Consider the following 19,323-nt stretch of genomic DNA (forward strand, 5'->3'; position numbering starts at 1 on the left):
AGAGAATTCTTCTGTCATCAGCTGTGGGGGTCTTCCTTGGCCTGCCAGTCCCTTTGCGATTAGTAAGCTCACTTTCTTCTTAATGATGTTCCAAACAGTTGATTTTGGTAAGCCTGAGGTTTGGCTCGTGTCTCTAACAGTTTTATTCTTGTTTCTCAGTCTCATAATGGCTTCTTTGACTTTCATCGGCGCAACTTTGGTCCTCATGTTGATAAACAGCAATATAAGTTTCCAAAGGTGATGGAAAGACTGGAGGAAAGATTAGGTGCTTGGAACTCTCTTATACCTGCATTAAGGAGGCATTTAAACACCCCTTAAATTACAAATACCTGTGAAGCCATATCTCCCAAACATTATGGTGCCCTGAAATGGAGGGGACTATGTATAAACACAGCTGTCATTTCCACATGGTGAAACCAAAATGTATAAAAATGCCTTTAATAAAATCTGACAATGTGTAATTTAACCACATGTGATTTTTTTTCTATTACAAATCTCAAATTGTAGAGTACAGAGGCAAATATATATATGATGGGTCTGTGGCCCAAACATTATGGAGGGCACTGTATATACGCACGCACACACATATATACACACACACACACATAATTAAATATACATACACATACAACAAACAAATAATTGTGCAAAAAGACAAAAACGATGCCAAGTCTTTCTTTTCCTCTCTAATATTGGTCATGTTTAGTTACGTGAGTGAGTGGGGAATAAGTATAGGATCCAACAAATTCCAAAGTAAACTAGAGTTATGAAGCAGATGGGTCATAACTGCACAAATTGATTTCAAATCACAAATGCATCCAGAACTTCAATACACTCAGAGGTAAATCAAAGCAAGTCATCCTATCTCCCAGTTCTTCTGTCTCTGTGCATCTTCTCTCGAATGGAGGCCTCCATTCCACGATATCTGAATAGTCCTTTTTCACGTGGCTTCCCGTCTGCTGTGGTTGACGGAGCCCTCTCTCGCATCTCCTCCATTACTTGCACTGCTTTCACCTCATCTCTCTCCAAACAGCAGAAAGATAGCTCCCTCACGCCTCACCTTCCACTCAATTAGCCTCCACCTCCAGCGTACCGTCATTTCTCTATTGAACTTCTCTAGGTCTACGGTAAAGAGCATCCCGACTGGTTGCATCATGGCCTGGCTCGTCAAATCAAACACGTAGGAATGAAGGGATTACAGAGAGTGGTGGACACTGCCTGGTCCATCATGGGTACTGACATCCCCACCATCGACAGGATCTACAAGAAATGCTGCCACAAAAAGGCAGTCAATATTGTAGCCTCACAACGCTCTGGTCACACTCTCACCTTGTTGTTACCATTGGGGAGAAGGTACAGGAGCCTGAACACCCTGACCTCCAGGTTCAAGAACAGCTGCCCAGCAACCATCAGGCCCTTGACACTACACAACATTAATCTCAGCAAAGGTACACAAAAAAGCTGGAGAAACACAGCGGGTGCAGCAGCATCTATGGAGCGAAGGAAATAGGCAACGTTTCGGGCCGAAACCCTTCTTCAGACTCAGCACCTCTGACCTTCCATGGACCATATCTTTGGTTTTGTACTTTTATGGTTTCCTGGCATTACTCTTATTCATTTGTTGTATTATAGATTATTATATGTTTATTTCTACATTACCACAGTGATGAGCATGTTATGCTGCTGCAAGTAAGAATTTCATTGTTCCGTTGCCGGTAAGCATGACAATTAAACACTCTTGACCGGCTCTTAGCCTGTACTCGCTGTTTAGAAGGATGAGGGGGAATCTCATAGAAACCTACCAAATAATGAAAGGCCACGAGAGAGTGAATGCAGAGAGGATGTTTCCAGTAGTGGGAGAGTCTAGGACCAGAGGACACAGCCTCGGAATAAAAGGACATGCCTTTAGAATGGAGATGAGGAGAAAATTCTTTAGCCAGAGGCTGGTGAATCCGTGGAATTAATTGCCACAGGCAACTGTGGAGGCCAAGTCATAGGGTATTTTTAAAGTTGGGATTGATAGGTTCTTGATTAGTAATGGTGTCAAAGGTTACAGGGAGAAGGCAGGATAATGTGGTTGAGGGGGAAAAAGAGATCCACCATGATCGAATGGTGGAACAGACTCAACGGGCCGAATGGCTTAATTCTGCTCCAATGTCTTACGGTCTGAGAGGGGTCTGGTTCATTGCCATATTGCAGGTTGTGGGAGCTTGTGTTCAAAATGATGGCTGTGCCTTTTGCAGAGATCATCTCAAAAGTACATAATTACCCAAATGCCTGAAAGGATCTGCCTTCATGCAGGTTTTTCCTTCAAACCAAAAATACATTTCCTCCAAAAATCCCAGGCAGCAGAGCCATTTTTAAACATCCTGGAGATTGTTATGAATCCCTTCAAGAGTTTGCTATCCTAAGCAAAGCTTCAATGTAGCACATCAGTTTTAAAAAGAAATAATAAACGATCAAGGGTTGGTTTCCTGTGGGCATCTGATGAAGCTACATTGAAATCTTGCCATCATATATTTTACTTTAGTTTCCACTTGAATGTAAATGTATTCTCAAACTCTCACAATAGACAGAGTTACAAAGCCAGCGGACATCAACAGACCTGTCAACAGACCAGACCTTCCTGGTACTGCAAGGCAACCCGCCGACTCGGAAATCCATGTCTCTATTTGCTGGAGATACAAGGAACTTCAGATGCTGGGATCGTGAACAAAAGACAAAGTGCTGCAGGAACCAGCGGGTTGGGAACGAAACACTGTCTGTCCAATCCCTCCACAGATTCTGCCTGACTATATGTCTAGTAGCATATCGACCCTCACTAGCAACGCTTCCTCAGCACGAATGGACACTTTGGAAGCATCACGGTGTCACCATACAGTAGGGATTGCAAACAGTTTGGGGAGACAATGGTGTCTGGGGAACGGCACAGGATACTTCAGTCTGAAAACCAAACAGTGTCTCACAGCAAAAGGAACCTGAAAAGACAAAACATTAATTTCCACAAGTATAACGCTGGTCAATTATGGTCAATGCTACTTGAAATATCCAGACAGTCTAAGAAGATAATGCTGCCCGCAGTCTAATGAGACATTTTTGCACCCACACTAATAAAGCGTTCATACACAAGTGTTTACAAATTGTCATGAAGTGTTTGCAACCCGAATGCTAACAGATCTGCTCGTTTATTCTAACACTCACCCAATCCAGCAGTCACAACAGATCTGACCATTAAATCCCCAATGTGATTATCCACTAAAACCATTAGATCCTCTTCAAAGGCATTCTGGTGTTGTCATGAGGATGAAAATAGAAAACTAAGTCACAGCCGAACAAGACGGTGAAATAACTCCCCTTTGGATTAACAAGCCATTTAAAACAATAAAAGAAACAGAACACTGTAAAGTGATTTAAAACATCCCAGTTTGCACACATGAAGAATGTGCAGAACAAAGCATTTGACAGATGCACCAAGACAATCAAACTGTTGTGCGCTAGTTGGCAAGTGTACAATCACCGATTCAACTGAGAGGGTGTGGGCTGACGTAGCCCTAACAGGACAGTTGCTGCCCCAGTAATTCCTGTGCTCTCGTGTGCTGGTTCTGTAACCTCGTCTTCTGGTGCTGTGAATCTGTCCAGGTGACATCCTGCACCAAGACCTCAAATGGTTCTCGCAATGTTTGAGTGATGTTTTATGGCCAAGTGTCCTGCGGGATTGGCTTGGGGTTCTCTCTTTCTGCCCTTCTTTTATCGGGATGCATCACAGGATGGTTTGGGAACAGATCCATATAAGACCACAAGAAATTGCAGAATTGTGGAAGCAGCCTAGACCATCACACAAACCATCCTCCCTTCTATTGACTCCATCTACTCTTTACGCTGCCTCGGGAAGGCCACCGGCAGAATCAAAGACAAGTCTCACCCCCGCTTCGACCCCCTCCCATTCGGGCAAAAGATTCTTCACATCTGTCATCAGGCAACTGAACCATCCTATTACCTAGAGAACAGTCCTGGCCTCACATCTACCACATTGGAGACCCTCGGAACTCTTTAATCATACTTTTCTTGTACTGAACCTTATTTCCATTATCCTGTATCTGAAGGTACACAAAAATGCTGGAGAAACTCAGCGGGTGCAGCAGCATCTATGGAGCGAAGGAAATAGGCAACGTTTCGGCCGAAACGTTGCCTATCTCCTTCGCTCCATAGATGCTGCTGCACCCGCTGAGTTTCTCCAGCATTGTTGTGTACCTTCGATTTTCCAGCATCTGCAGTTCCTTCTTAAACATCCCGTATCTGAACACTGGTTTGATTGTAATCTTGTACTGTCTTTCTGCTGGTTGGATAGCACGCAACAAAAAAGCTCTTCACTGCACCTCGGTGTGGTGTGTGACAATAAACTAAACTAACTCTGGTTGTGGAAAACGTACCCAGATCGACTTGCCGGCCATGTCCTATGGATCATATCTGTCCATTATGCAGCTCCTACATTCTTGTGTTCAGGAGGCATGGGGAACTGCAGATGCTGGAATCTTGAGCAAGATACAAAGTGCTAGAGGAACTTAGGGGGTCAGGCAGCATCAGAATGAAGATACGTCCCAATTGAAAACTATCCATTTCCCTCCACAGATGTTACCTGACCCACTGAGTTCGTCAGGTGTGTTGTTTCTTGTGTCGAGATTCGTTCGTCTATGTTCTCACTCTCTAACTGCTCCCATTCACTCACTGATCACTAACAATGTTTAGTTACAATTACGCAGATTTTATTATTCAGCAAAGGACCTTCCAGAAATTGATGAAGAGATGGAAGGGGGAATGCAAGAGGACTAGAGAAAAACAAAACACGACTGAAACCGCTTCTCGGTAAGTGAAAAGTAAAAGAACAGCAAGGCAAACGTGACCCCATTATAGACAGGGCAGGAGAGTTTATAGTGGCTCATAAGGAAATGGCACATGAATTGAAATATTTTCCATTAGCTCTCATGGAAGAGAAAACCTGTCAGATATATTAGAGCAAACACAGGGCTGGAGGAACTCAGTGGGTCAGGCAGCATCTGTGGAGAGAAATGGACAGGTGACATTTTAGTTCTGGACCCTCCTGCAGACTGATCACTCGCACAGACAGTTGGTTATCAGGGTTTGTACAAGAAAGAACTGCAGGTGCTGGTTTAAATTGAAGGTAGACACAAAATGCTGGAGTAACTCAGCAGCATCTCTGGAGAGAAGGAATGGGAGACCGAAGAAGGGTCTCGACTCGAAACGTCACCCATTCCTTCTCTCCAGAAATGCTGCCTATAAACCTGGTTATCAGGGTTAGCGCCTATGGAATTGGAGACAACTCGAGTTATGCCACTGTTTAAAAATGGAGGGGGAGGGAAGACACAGGAATCCGAAGACCGTTCCATCAATAGTGGAGAATGCTAGGAACTACTATAAAGCACAAGCTAACAGGATACTCAAAATGTCAACGGGGTTTGACACAATCAATATAGATTTCTGAAAGGGAATCTGTTTTTGGCCAACCTACCAGTGATTATTTGCTAAGCATTTAATAGAGAAAATAAAAGGGAGCCATTAGCTGGTGTGATCTTGGATTTTCAAAATGCCGTTGATAACGTCAGACACATAATGCCACTGCTCAAAACTACTGCTACTGGGGGTCATATATTGGCATGGATTGAGAGTTGGTTGACAAACAGGAAGCAGCAGGAATGAATGGGCCCATTACAGGGTGGCAGAACTGGTGGGAAACTGCAGGGGTCCGAGCCTGGGCCTCGGCTGCTCGGATGAGGAAACCAGATATCATAATTGAAATTTGTAACAACAATAAACTGTGTGGGATTGTGAGCTGAGAAGATGCAGAGACTTCGAAATGACTTTGACTGATTGAAGGAGTGCGCAGAAACTCGACAGATGCAGGGAAACACAGATAAATGTGCAGTTAGCCATTTCTTCAATGCCATTAGCATGGGAAATGTTGCTGGACAGAGACTTGGGTGTCCTTGTTCACCAGTCAACCGTGCATGTGTAACAAGCAGTTGAACTGACCAACGGTGTAGAAAAGAAATACAGATGCTGGTTTATACCGACTATACGCACAGTGCAGGAGCAACTCAGCGGCTCAGGCAGCATCTCTGGAGAAAAAGGATGGGTGACATTTCATAAGACAATAAGTGATAGGAGTAGAATTAGGCCATTCGGCCCATCAAGTCTACTCCGCCATTCAATTATGGCTGATATATCTCTCCCTCCCATTCTCCTGCCTTCTCCCCATAACGTCTGACACCCGTACTAATCAATACATTTCAGGTTGGGAGCCTTCTTCACATTGAAAGTAGAGGGTACTGGAGGTATGAAACGGTCTGAACAAAGCAGGGCTGGCAACAGATGACCAAGGAATGGCCCATAACAGCCCATCACAAGGGCACTAGATAAGGGAAATCTATACAGATGGCAATCCTGGACTTTTTGAAAGCGTTTGATAAAGTTCCTCATGAAAGGCTCAGAGGAAAACTGGATTATTATGGCATCAGAAATAGTCTACATAACTGGATTAGGGAATTTCTCACAAAACCGGACGCAGAGGGTGGCCTGTGAAGGAAACATTTCTTTAGAAGAAGTACTGTCAGGAGTACCACAAGGCACGGTCCTCGGACCACTGTTGTCCCTGACGTACATTAATGATCTACCTGAACACATAAATTGTAAAACAAGACTCTTTGCAGATGATTGTCTTGTATATACACCTGTCACTGATGTAGAGGATATGAACTCCTAACAAGAAGACCTTAAGTCCTTGGAATTATGGCAAAACACATGGAAGACGAGCTTCAACCCAACCAAATGCTCAATTATGGTCATTTCAAACAAGAAGAAACCACCTACTCGAGACTACGTCTTTTGTGGACAAATACTTCATCGTACAACTTCTCAACCATACCTTGGAGTTCATCTTGATAGCAAGCTTTCGTGGGGGGAACACGTGGACAACACGGTCACTAAAGCCAACTGGACACTAGGATTCCTTAGACAAAACCTCTGGTTCTGCCCAAAGGAAGTGAAAACCACAGCATATACAACATTGGTTAGGCTCTTACTGGAATACGCTTCATGCGCCTGGGACCTATACAAAACTGGTCATATCGACAAACTAGAATGGGTACAGAGGAAAGCAGCACGCTTTTGCATCGGAAACTACAATAGAGTTAGCAGTGTCACCCAGATGCTGTCTGATCTGGAGTGGGAAACGCTGGAAACAAGAAGGGCAAGGAACAGACTAGCCATGTGGTACAAGATTCAAAAGGGGATCGTGGGCATTACTGCAGATGGATACATAACATACTCAACAGAAAGGAGAACAAGAAAGAGAAATGATATGCAAATAGAAACCCCATTCGCCAGGACAGATATTTATAAGAACTAATTCTTTGTAAGAACCTTAAGGGAATGGAATAAACTAGACAACAATATAGTCAAATCACCTTCACTAGACAGTTTTAAGGGGGCACTGACAGTACGTTAGTATGCACAACACATCCAAGTTGGCGACATGCAGAGTACTGCCCTGCCGACTACAAATTCAGAGAGTTCATTGTTAGTTGGGGAAGAGGTGGTAATGAAGGGATACAAAGATGTGAACAGTGGAACTGGTAGGACAACTAGGCTGAGAGAGAGGGAGAGAGGGGGAATGCAGGGGTTACTTGAAATTAGAGAAATCACGTTCATACCTTTCATGGTGTGAGGATTTGAGCATGGGTGCTCCTTCCCCTTTATTATCAGGTTTCCGAACGGTTCCTCCATAAACCAGGACACTGTCCGATTCACCTCTACTCCTTTGCAGACAATGGACTTTGTCTCTGGAACATGCTCTACAATGCTGAAAACTATACTCTGCCCTCAGTATCTTGTACTTTGCCCACCAACTGCACTTGAGTTTAATTTGAATGTATTTATGTATGGCATTGTTTGGTCTGATTGGTTAGCATGCAAGACAAAGCTTTTCACTGTTCCTCAGTACACACGACAATAAAAAACCTAAGCCTAAAGATGCGTTGTTACAATTATGGAGCACCTAGAAGAGTTGGAGAGAACACAGCTGGAATATTGAGTGCAGGCACATTACACAAGAAAGGATATCTTTCCACTTGACTAGCCTTGCGTTCATTAGAGCTTTAAAGAATAAAATGGACCCAATGACAAAGTGTCAACTTGGCGAGTTTGTTAGGAAACAGGGAGCATGTTCTCCTGGCTGAAGTGTCTAGAACAAGGAGTTACGCTTCCAGGTATGGGAAGTGTAATTTAGGATTGAGATAAAATATTTTTTTTCACCAAGATGATTGACTCACTCTAATGGAGGGTTGCAGAGGTCAAGTAGCTGAATATATATTTAAAGGGTTAGGTACATTTCAAGATGCTACAAGACACAGTGGTTCGGTGGTTCTTGATTGTCACATATGCACAGCATAGTGACATTCTTTTGCACAACCACAAATGCTGTCACCATATTTTGGCACCGTTTAGGGGGGAAAAAAGTCCAGTGGTCCTTAGAGTAAGCCCAGGCAAGACCCAGGCTGCTGCAGGCCCACAACCCGACCTCCCTCTCCACTGCAATCAATATACTTTGCCATTAGAATTCCCATACTGTTGCCCTATTCTAATCGCATCATCTTCACCCTTCCTTTCCTCATTCCTGGTAATTCCTGGCAACAAGTGATGAGCAGAATTCACAGCGTAGAAACAGACCATTCAGCCCCGCAGGTGAACACCAAAGTTTGTACTTCACACAAACTTCCTTCAAAAATGCCCTCTGTTCCTTGCAATATTTAACCAGTTTTCCCTTAAGTGTGTCTGCACCAGTTACCTCATCCTCATCTCTTCAAATCAAAGACTTCTCCTCAAATTGTAAATGGATTTGTACTACCTTAATGTGAAGTCAATAGAAATAAAATCTCGAAACAAGGAACTGCAGATGCTGGTTTACAAAAAAAAAAGGACAAAGTGCTGGAATAACTCAGTGAGTCAGGCAGCCAGCATCTCTGGAGAACATGGATAGCTGACGTTTCGGGTCAAATCCTTCCCAGGTAAATAGGACTAGCTTAGATTAGTTTTCTGCCCCTGCTACAATCAGTCTGCAGAAATGTCTCGACCCAAAACATCACCTATCCATGTTCTCCAAAGATGCTGCCTGACCTGCTGGGTTACTCCAGCACTTTGTCTTTTTTAGAAATAAAACCTAGAGATCTATGGCAGGAGATGAACTCAAATCGCTGGGATTAGTGCAGTGAGTGAATATGCCCTCAGAAATCTGCATCTTCCTAAAACAGAGAGCATTCTCATTCTTGTTATAATTCTGGCATCAAACACCAGCTCATGAACAAACTGCACATTCTAGACATACCGAGGGACTGTGAACCCTGACTGCAGAATTCCGAGAGATAAACAAAGAGGTTTTGATTCTTCCTTGTTTGACTTGTTTATTGTCCACCAGTGAGCAGATTTAATTCTGAACATTTTATCTCAAACCTCCCATGAATTAATCAGCAGACCTGACAGAAAATGCAAACAGGCGACTCCGGGGGAAAGAAATCTGTACATGTAGCACACAGCCAAATGCTGCCCACTGCATCAGAATGTGATCGGGGAACAAGTTAACATGCTGAACAGTTCCGCAGTGGTGGCAGTAAAAAAAAAGTTGGGCGGCAAAGTGCGCAACGGTAGAACAGCTATCTCAAAGCCTAAGACCTGGGTTCAATTCTGACTACAGGTGCTGTCTGTGCAGAGTTTGCACACTCATCCTGTGACCGTGTGGGTTTTCGCCGAGTGCTTTGGTTTCCTCCCACATCCCAAAGATGTGCAGGTTTGCAGTTTAATTGGCCTCTGTAAATTGCCCCTAGTATGGCAGTCACAAAAGTGGGATAACATAAAATTAGTGTACAGGTGATCAGTAGCCAGCATGGACTTGATGGGCTGAAGGGCCAGTTTCCACACAGTATCTCTAAACTAAACAGTTCACATTCTTTTCCACAACGAAATCATTTCAAAAACCCTTTAACACTTCCCCTACCACTCAGGAGCCATGCAGCTCATTGTGTCTATGCCTACTCCCAGAGAAATACCATTGCCCTAAGTTTGTTATCCATTCTCCCCAAAAGAGAAATTGAGTATACAAATTGGAATGTGGAAAAAGACGTTGGTGAGGCCACACTTGTAGTATTGTGCTTAGTTTTGGTCACATTGCTACAGGAAATATGCCATTTAGCTGGAAAGAATGCAGAGAACATTTACGAGGATGCTGACAGGACACATGAGCAGAGCTATAAGGAGCGGTTGTGCAGGCTGGGACTTTATTCCTTGGACTGCAGGAGGCTGAGGGGTGGTCTTATAGTCGGTAAAATCACGAGAGAAATAGATAGGGTGAATGTACAGATTCTTTTACGCAGGTAGGAGAACTAGATGGCATAGGTTTGAGGTGAGGGGGAAAAAATGTAATCAGAATCTGAGTGGCAACTTTTTCCCACAGATGATGGTGGGTACATGGAACAAGTTGCCAGAGGAGATTGAAGCGGGTGGAAGAACAACATTTGGAAGACATTTGCACAGGTACTAAGGTTTAGAGCGATATGGGCCAAATGCCACTAGCTTAGATGGGCATCTTGTTCAGCATTGGCAGGTTGGGTAGAAAGGCTGGTTTCTGTGCTGTACGACTGTAACGCATCAACTCTTAATGTCCGGGATAGGGCAACACCTGGTAAAACTAATTTCCTTTCCATCTTTCAACATTTTTCTGAGTAATATGGAAACAACTTAGTTATAAGATTTTGACATTTTTTTTGTTTGCCAGCCAAAAGCAACAAGTCAGTAGCGCTTACAACAACGACATTTCCAGCACTCTTCCTTGCAAAATATTTTTAATTTACGCTCCCCCCACCCAGTTTAACCAGTGGGAGAATTAGTTTGCCAACAAGAAGTTATCTTGTGTTAGCCACGTAACTTAAACTGCATTCCCAACCCATGTATAACAGTTTGTGCATTCAGACTGATTTGCAGATTAGACACTTGTCTCCCACTACACAATTTAAACATTGCAGAGAACATTTAAATCTGCACCTGACCCAGAGGAGCATTCACCATATTCCAGCTGTTTAATTCTAAATTTGGGCTTTCTGAATAGCAATCCTTTATTGAATTGTCCGCGCTCTTTGCCCATTGCAAGAGTAACTTCCTGATGGAGATGAGCCACGTGTTCTGAACCACTTCATGGACAGTTTGATGAATCCAGGTACCTTGCCAGCTGACCTCAGGGGGGAGCAGAGACAAGCACACTGGTCTGGCTGGAGTCGTGCTCAAGCCCAGGTCACTCAGGACTGCAGATTTATAACTTCATAAAAGCAGAATTAGGCCATTCAGCCCATCTAGTCTACTCTGCTCATTCAATCATGGCTGATATTTGTTTTCTCTCAACCCCATTCTCCGACCTGCTCCCCGTAATCTTTGATACCCTTATTAATCAAGAATCACTCAATCTCCGCGTCAAAAATACCAATGACTTGGCCTCCACAATTGTCCGTGGCAATGGGTTTCGCAGATTCCCCATCGTCTGACGAAATAAATTCCTCCTCATCTCCTTTCTAAAGGTACGCCTTTTTATTCTGAGGTTGTGCTTCCTGGTCCTGGGACTCTCCCGCGAGTGGAAACATCCTCTTCACTTCATTCATTGGCTCTTTACTATCCAGCAGCTTCATCATCACAGTATTGGTTTATTATTAGTATATAGAACAGCACAAAAACAGGCCCTTCAGCCCACAATGTCCATGTAAAACATGCCATTAACCTCTATTTGCACGTGGGCAATATACACCCTCCCCCCCCCTGCATATCCATGTACCTACTTAAAAGTCTCTAAAACACCACTCTAACATTTGCCTCCACCACCACCCCAGCAGCACATTCCAGGCATCACCACCCTCTGTGTAAAAACTTGCCCCCACACATCTCCTTTAAACTTTGCCACTCTCACCTCAAAGCAATGCTCTCTAGTATTTGATATTTCCATCTTGCTAATGCATAGAGAAAAATAACAGAAAGCAGAATATAGTGTTACAGCTATCAAGAAAGTGCGGATAAATAAGTGCAAAGGCCACAACGAAGTAGGTTGGAGGATTGGGGCTACACCCTAGCTAATGGGAGGTCAGTTCAGTAGGCTGAACAGGGAGGAAGCAGCTCCCACATTACATAAAGAGACTACCCTTTGAAAGTGCTCCAAGGTTAGGAAGATATTGAAACACAAACAGCACAGTGGCTCAGCGGTAGAGCTGCTGCCTTACAGTGCCAGAGACCCGGGTTTGACCCTGATGACGGGTGCCATCCGTATGCAGTTTGTCCGTTCCCCCCATAACCTGTGTGGGTTTTCTCCAGGTGCTCCAGTTCCCTCCCACACTGGTCGGCGCAGACTCGGTGGGCCAAAGAGCCTGTTTCCATGCTGTATCTCTAAAACTAAAACAAGCCAGTCTTTCATTTATGACAAAGTTGCGAAATAGATTTCAGTAAACCTGGTTTTGCCCGAGCTGATAACGAGCATGAAAACAGAGACCATCGATGAGAGATATGCACTGTGGCAGTGAAGAGAACCTAGCACTTCGGGCCACTACCAAGCAGGTCCAACCCAACAGGCAGAGCAATTATTCATTGTAAACCACCAAGGAAACCAGGTCTGGCACCGTCGGGCCTGGTGATGTTGCTTATACAATAGCGGTCAGGTTAAGTGATGGGGGGCACAGTGAGGAGGGGAGAGGAGGTCCCACAGCAGTTCACTGCCCAGTGCCCATGCCAAGGGCGAACATATGCTGGAAAGATTCAAGCCGATCTAAGTGACTGATCACATTTGCCCGTAGAGCAAAACCCCAGCAAGCAACCTTCTTCAGCAATGAGGCGAAGGCAGCAGGCAAAACACTGTGGAAAGATTAAAGTCTCAGCAAAAATCACCCTATGGTTTATAAGCTGCCTAGCGTAACATTTTGGCTAGGTATTAAGTGCAAGTCTAAGTAAGCCATCTGTTTCTTGGTAATTACAGGATTAGTGTTCACTTATACAATCATATTCAATTTTCTTTTTAAAACAAAATCAGTACGAAGAGGGCCTAAAACAGACTATGCTTGTAAATAATCAACGTGACACGCTAAGAAACCGGAACCCACAGGATGTTCATATGTAGAGCATTGAGGCAGGAGTTGCTATACAAATGCATTATCCGCTGCTTCCCAGCCCATGCCCCAGGCCATGCGCTCACAGTACTTTGCATCGCGTTTTTATGCAGCATCCTTGATGCACAGGAGCAGTTCTGAAATCTGACAGCAAGTTACCTCAAGGACTTGTCCAAAAAGGCAGAAACAGAGGAAGACAAAGAAGTCAGAAGAGATCAGAGAAAGGAAAAGGCAAACCGCCGAGAGTCAAGAGAAAGGAATTTTAAAAAGTTTAACGGAAATCTAAATTGGGTCAGTACACAGTGGGCGATGGGTGGACGGGACTTGGTGCGAGTTAGGAGACACAGAGCCAAGATTTGAAGGGTTAGTTGGCAGAGGGTAGACAAAGGAGGCCATAGCTCAGTCAGCAACTTGACACCCGAGAGCCACGTTCATCTATTATAATATAAAACTCTGATCTTGGATGTTTACTTATGGGGATGTTTGCTTGCTTGAACTTTTTCTTTGATTCAGATGTTTTCTCGAAAACCCGACGCGGTAACGGTGAAATATTTACCTATTCCGGTAGAGATTTATCTCATGATCTCAAAAATCCCCTCATCTGAAAATTGGATTAATTGTTTCTAGAGTTTTTTACTGAAATTGTTCATCATTCTGACATTTTTGAAATCTAACGTGCTGAGGCGAGCTGGATGACGTCACAATGCCTTTGCTCCTCGCGGCAAGTTGCGCAGAATTTTCAACGCGCAGGGGCACTGTGTTCCACGAGGTCCAGTTACGTGTTCAGGCCGCACTCCACCCCCCAGGGCTCTGGATTGAAGCCGTTGAACACGTGATCAAGTCGTGCTGCGCACTCCGCTGGGCTCCTTCAAGTTCTACAACATGGCGGCGACGGTCGCTATCGCAGCACGGGCGCGGACAAGCGCAGTTGAAAAGTGGCCGTGGCGGCCGTCACAGGGGGCTATGAGGCTATGAGCAGATATAAATTAAAAAACTATAGTGCATGTACTTTTCTGTACGAACTTCAGAGTTTACCGCAGAGTAGAGTTTACTACACTTTAGGGATTTCAGATGGTCACAGTGACTACTGACTTTTGAATGAACCATTCAATAAAAATTATTTTCCCTCCCTAATCGGACGGAAGCTCTTGCTTGTGAAAAGAGCACGGGGAAGATTGTAAAGTAAACTTCTGTAAACTCTGGAAAAGTGGAATAAAACAGAAGACAGCAGAGCTGTTCAGCTAGTCACTGGCTGGGTGGGAAGGGGGTGATGGGCAAGAGCGATGGGGGGAGGAAAGATACAGCAGTAGAGATCTGAGCTAAACATAAAAACATTTGCCCATGGTTCGTTACTTAGAATTATGAACAGTAGAATATTAGATTTTAAGATGCATGTCAAATCAACAAGACAAACTATAATCTAGTCGTGAGATAAGCCATTAGAATCAAAACCAAGCTGTTGGCAACCTTACATGGTGCTCCCTCATTATTAAATGGAATAACTAATTTAATGCATTGAAAGCCATAACTCTTACAGTTGCAATTCGTTTTACCTCTGGACTGAGGGAAACTAAATGATAAAATAACTGGAAACACAATAAACTGCAGAAGCTGGAATTTTAAGCAAAACACAAAGTGTTGAAGGAATTCAGTGGGTCAGGCAGCTTCTATAGAGGGAATGGACAAACGGTGTTTAGGATCAGGAACCTTCAGACAGGATTCACCCTGGAACAGGAACAGAGATTATAAACCTTGCTTCAGGCCTCTTCGCTTAAGGATACAGCGTGGAAACAGGCCCTTCGGCCCACTGAGTCCATGTCGACCATCAATCACCCAGCTCACACTATGTTATCCCACTTGCTCATCCACACCCTACTAACTTGGGACAATTTGCATTTTTATTATTAAATCCAACTCTAGAACTTCCAAATAGTGCTAGATGTTGCGAGGACTTGAGAGCTTGAGCTTGAGGGAGAGGTTGGACAGGCTCGGACTTTATTCCTCGGAGCACAGGAGGCTGCGAAGTGATAAGATGATGAGTGGAATAGATAATGTAGATGCACAGAGTCTTTTACCCAGAGCAGGGGAATCAAGAAACAGAGGCCAAAGGTAAGGTGAGAGTGGAATGATTTAATAGGAATCGACGGGAAACTTTTGTTGCCAGGATTGAGGGAAGCTCTGTCCTTCAAATCCTGGCAACATCCTCAGTCAGTCAGTTTATGATCAGTCTTTGATCAGAGTATAATCAACCAATTTAAAAACCCAATTCCCTGAAACTTAATTAAAAAACCACAAAAAGAGACCAGGGGTTTGGATTTACCAGATGATGAATGTAGGAAACATTGGCAGGGTAAGATTCAAGTAGCCCATTATAGAAGGCACTAAAACAACACAGTACTCTGAAGAGCATCAGGGGACTATTACAAGCAGATTACCTGGTCAATCATCCCTGTCAGTTCTGGAAGGGTTCTGGGCATCAATTCTGCCTGTTCACCCTTCCACAACAGTGACAGCATTTCAAAAACAGGGTCCCCGGCGCAAATTACTGACCCATCCTCAGAAAACCGTTCATCCAAACCTTTTTTGATTTATGAGTCTTCAATGAAAACAGTTTCAATTAGGATTGGAATCAATATTGGGCTTGTTTCCAAGCAAGAAGATTTTTTTTTTAAATATAAAGAGGGAAGACACACAGTGTTGGAGTAGCTCAGCAGGTCAGATCCTGCAGGCCTCGGCAGACTGAGTGCAAGTGTTCAACGAAACAGCCGCTGAGTCTATGCCTGGTCTCGCCAATGTAAAGGATGCAGACAGGTATGAACCTATCAACCTGTACGAATGAGGAATAGAAGAGCGGTAACAACAGCCAAAATCTACTGCCCCCAACACAGCCAGCATGAGCTGCTCCAGTGGAAAAGAGAGGCTCAGTCCTCTGAAACCTACATCACCAATTCACCAGGATTATTGAGGGTGGGGAACTGTGACCAAAAGCAACAGCAATCTTGCTATTTCCTTTTGTTTTAGAAGCCTACCTCATGCCAAATTTCTAGCTTTCTTTTATAACTGCACCAATTCCTTAAATGATAATTAGATCCACCCTCCCCATAAACCCTCTGGCTTTTCACTGATGCAACACGCTGAACATCAATCTCTGCTGCTTCCGATACCCAGTCAATCACAGCCGTCCCCGATAGTTAACGTCACTGTCTGCAGACACGTGGATTCCATAATGGCCGGAGAAAGTAAGGGAGGAGTACTGAACAGCGATTGGGCATAGGACCCCGCTACACTCCCTGCAAGGCAAGTCTATCATTTCTTGTGTAAGAAGACCAAGAACTGTGTCGTACTCTCAGTGGGGCTTGATATCATCGCTCTTTACTTAAAACCCTTAATAAACAACAATGTATCAAATCTGCCCGTCAAATTATCCCCTCGACCATGTTCACCTGTTACCGCCCATGCTCTGCCCTACCCTTCTTTTCCAGCTTTCTTTCCTGCCCCCCTACAATCAGTCTTAAGAAGATTTCCGACTCAAAACATCGCCTATCCATGCTCTCCGGGGATGCTGCCTGACCCGCTGAGTTACTCCACCATTTGTGTCTGCCAAAAATGTACCCTTTGCCTACACTGTGATGATAGGACACAAGATTTTAGGGTGATGTAGTGGTGCAGCTAATAGACCTCTTCCCTCACAGCCCCAGAGACACATGTTTGATCCGTTTAGAGTACTGTAAGTAGCTCTGCTTGCCTCATTTACTCATCCTCATGAAGGATGTAGAGCCTTTGGATAGGGTGCAAAAAGAGGTTTACCAAATCTGTTCCTGGATTGGAGGGTACTAACTAGAGGTAGAGGCAGGACAAACGTAGATTGTTACTGCAGATTGTAGGAGGTTGCGGGGGGACGTGATAGAAGTATATAAAATTATGAGAGGCACAGATAGAGTCTTTTAATCAATTGGGAAAAGGACAAAGATTAAAGGACTGAAGGTTTGACATTGAAAGATAAACCATGAACAGGCCCTCCGGCCCATCAAGCCCATGCCGACCATTGATCACCCAGCCCGGAGGAAGTGAAAGATGGAATATGTGGACTAAGAGCCAGTGTCGATGGGTGGTGACATGAGGGGTTGGGATGAAGAGTTGGGACACACCACCAGGGCTTCAGATAAAGTCAAGGTGAGGGAGCTTTACGTTAAAGTAGGATTCAATTATTCATTGAATAAAAGTCATACAATCCAGAAACAGATCTTTGGCCCAACTTGCCCATGCTGACCAAGATGCTGAATGTACACCAGCTCCACCTACCCACATTTGGCCCAGATGCCTCTAAACCTTTCTCTATCAGGTACCCGCCCACATGCGATTCAAATGTATTTCTGCTGACCGGATAGCTCCCAAGGGTTTTTCACTGTACCATGGTGACACTAAACCAGTGATAATAAACTAAACATTCATTGTGAAGGTCCTGTCCTGGTTTGACTTCCCAAAGTGCAACACTTCACACTTATGCATGAAACTCCATTAACCACTCCTTAGCCCACTTGCTCATCTGATCAAGACACTGCAGTGATTTTGATGACCATCTTCACTATCTATGATAGCACCCGGCAATGGGTTCAATGGTGCTTTTATTGTCACTTGTGCGAAGAGCTAACACAGTTAAATTATTTTTCTAGTCCAGCAGAGTATTGCCATACTGATCTCCCATTAGCAAGTGTACAGAGATAGTCTACTGTGCCCGCATGCAAGAGGCACCATATTTAGGCGCCATTTTCAAAGTCCACGCTCCAGTTCTAGGCAAGTCCCAGACTGTTGTGGGTCTCCATCTCCTCTCCTGTTCACATTTGTTCCCTGGGGGAGTGCCTCCCGCAGCCGACCACGAGGGTGCGATGGGCCAGACACAGACGGGTTGATTAATCGGTGTTTGTGAAAAATTCTCTGATTTTCAATTTTAACTCAAAACCAAACTGGTATCCAGAGGCAGCCGAGACCACACCTTCCACTGCAGACTTGTGCTGAGATCAGAGCTTCTGTAAAGCGAAGCTCCGTGGTTTATTTTTAGAACAAGACACACACTAGGAATGCGAATGTTGTAGGACTACTATCAGCAGTTGTCATGACAGCAGGTGAACAATGCTCCTACAGATGCAGCAGTAGAGATTGTTTGAGGCAAAGCTGAAAGCATCCTCCTGCCCGTGACTGCCCCATCTCATCTCTGTTCTCAAACCATTAGCAACCATCAAAAATCACTGATTAATACACAGTGCCCTCCATAATGTTTGGGACAAAGACCGTCATTTATTTAATTGCCTCTGTACTCCACAATTTGAGATTTGTAATAGAAAAAAAAAAAAAGAAAAAAAAGCACATGTGGTTAATGTGCACATTGTCAGATTTTAATAAAAGCCATGTTTAAACATTTTGGTTTCACCATATAGAAATTACAGCAGTGTTTATACATAGTTCCCCCATTTCAGGGCACCATAATGTTTGGGACACAGCAATGTCATGTAAATGAAAGTAGTCATGTTTAGTATTTTGTTGCATAGCCTTTGCATGCAATGACTGCTTGAAGTCTGTGATTCATGGACATCACCAGTTGCTGGGTGTCTTCTCTGGTGATGCTCTGCCAGGCCTGTATTGAAGCCATCTTTAGCTTATGCTTGTTTTGAGGGCAGTCCCCTTCAGTTTTCTCTTCAGCCTATAAAAGGCATGCTCAATTGGGTTCAGATTGGGTGATTGACTTGGCCACTCAAGAATTGACCATTTTTAGCTTTGAAAAACTCTTTTGATGCTTTAGCAGTATGTTTGGGATCATTGTCTTGCTGTAGAATGAACGGCCGGCCAATGAGTTTTGAGGCATTTGTTTGAACTTGAGCAGACTATACACTTCGGAATTCATTTTGCTACTACCATCAACAGTTGTATCATCAATGAAGATAATTGAGCCAGTACCTTCAGCAGCCACACATGCATAGGTCACAACATCTCCACCACCGTGTTTCACAGATGAGGTGGTATGTTTTGGATCTTGGGCAGTTCGTTCTTTCCTCCATATCTTGTTATCAATCTGATATAAGTTTATCTTCGTCTCATCTGCCCACAAGACCTTTTTCCAGAACCGTGG

The 19,323-nt window shown here is 44.0% G+C and overlaps 1 protein-coding gene across 3 annotated transcripts in view; it reads right to left on the reverse strand.

Moving 5' to 3' along the window:
* The window catches only part of garre1 (granule associated Rac and RHOG effector 1), a 98,411-nt gene that overhangs the window by 51,911 nt on the left and 27,177 nt on the right, over positions 1–19,323 (reverse strand). The window contains exon 1 of one of the 3 annotated variants that reach the window (XM_033035900.1): positions 3,202–3,411. The exons of the other annotated variants lie outside the window; for them this stretch is intronic. The gene's annotated coding sequence lies outside the window, so the exon portion shown is untranslated. Of the gene's footprint in view, positions 1–3,201; positions 3,412–19,323 lie in introns of those variants that run through there. 3 annotated transcript variants of the gene reach the window in all.

Source organism: Amblyraja radiata, chromosome 17 (genome assembly GCF_010909765.2).
Source record: "Amblyraja radiata isolate CabotCenter1 chromosome 17, sAmbRad1.1.pri, whole genome shotgun sequence".
Taxonomy (NCBI): Eukaryota; Metazoa; Chordata; class Chondrichthyes; order Rajiformes; family Rajidae; genus Amblyraja; species Amblyraja radiata.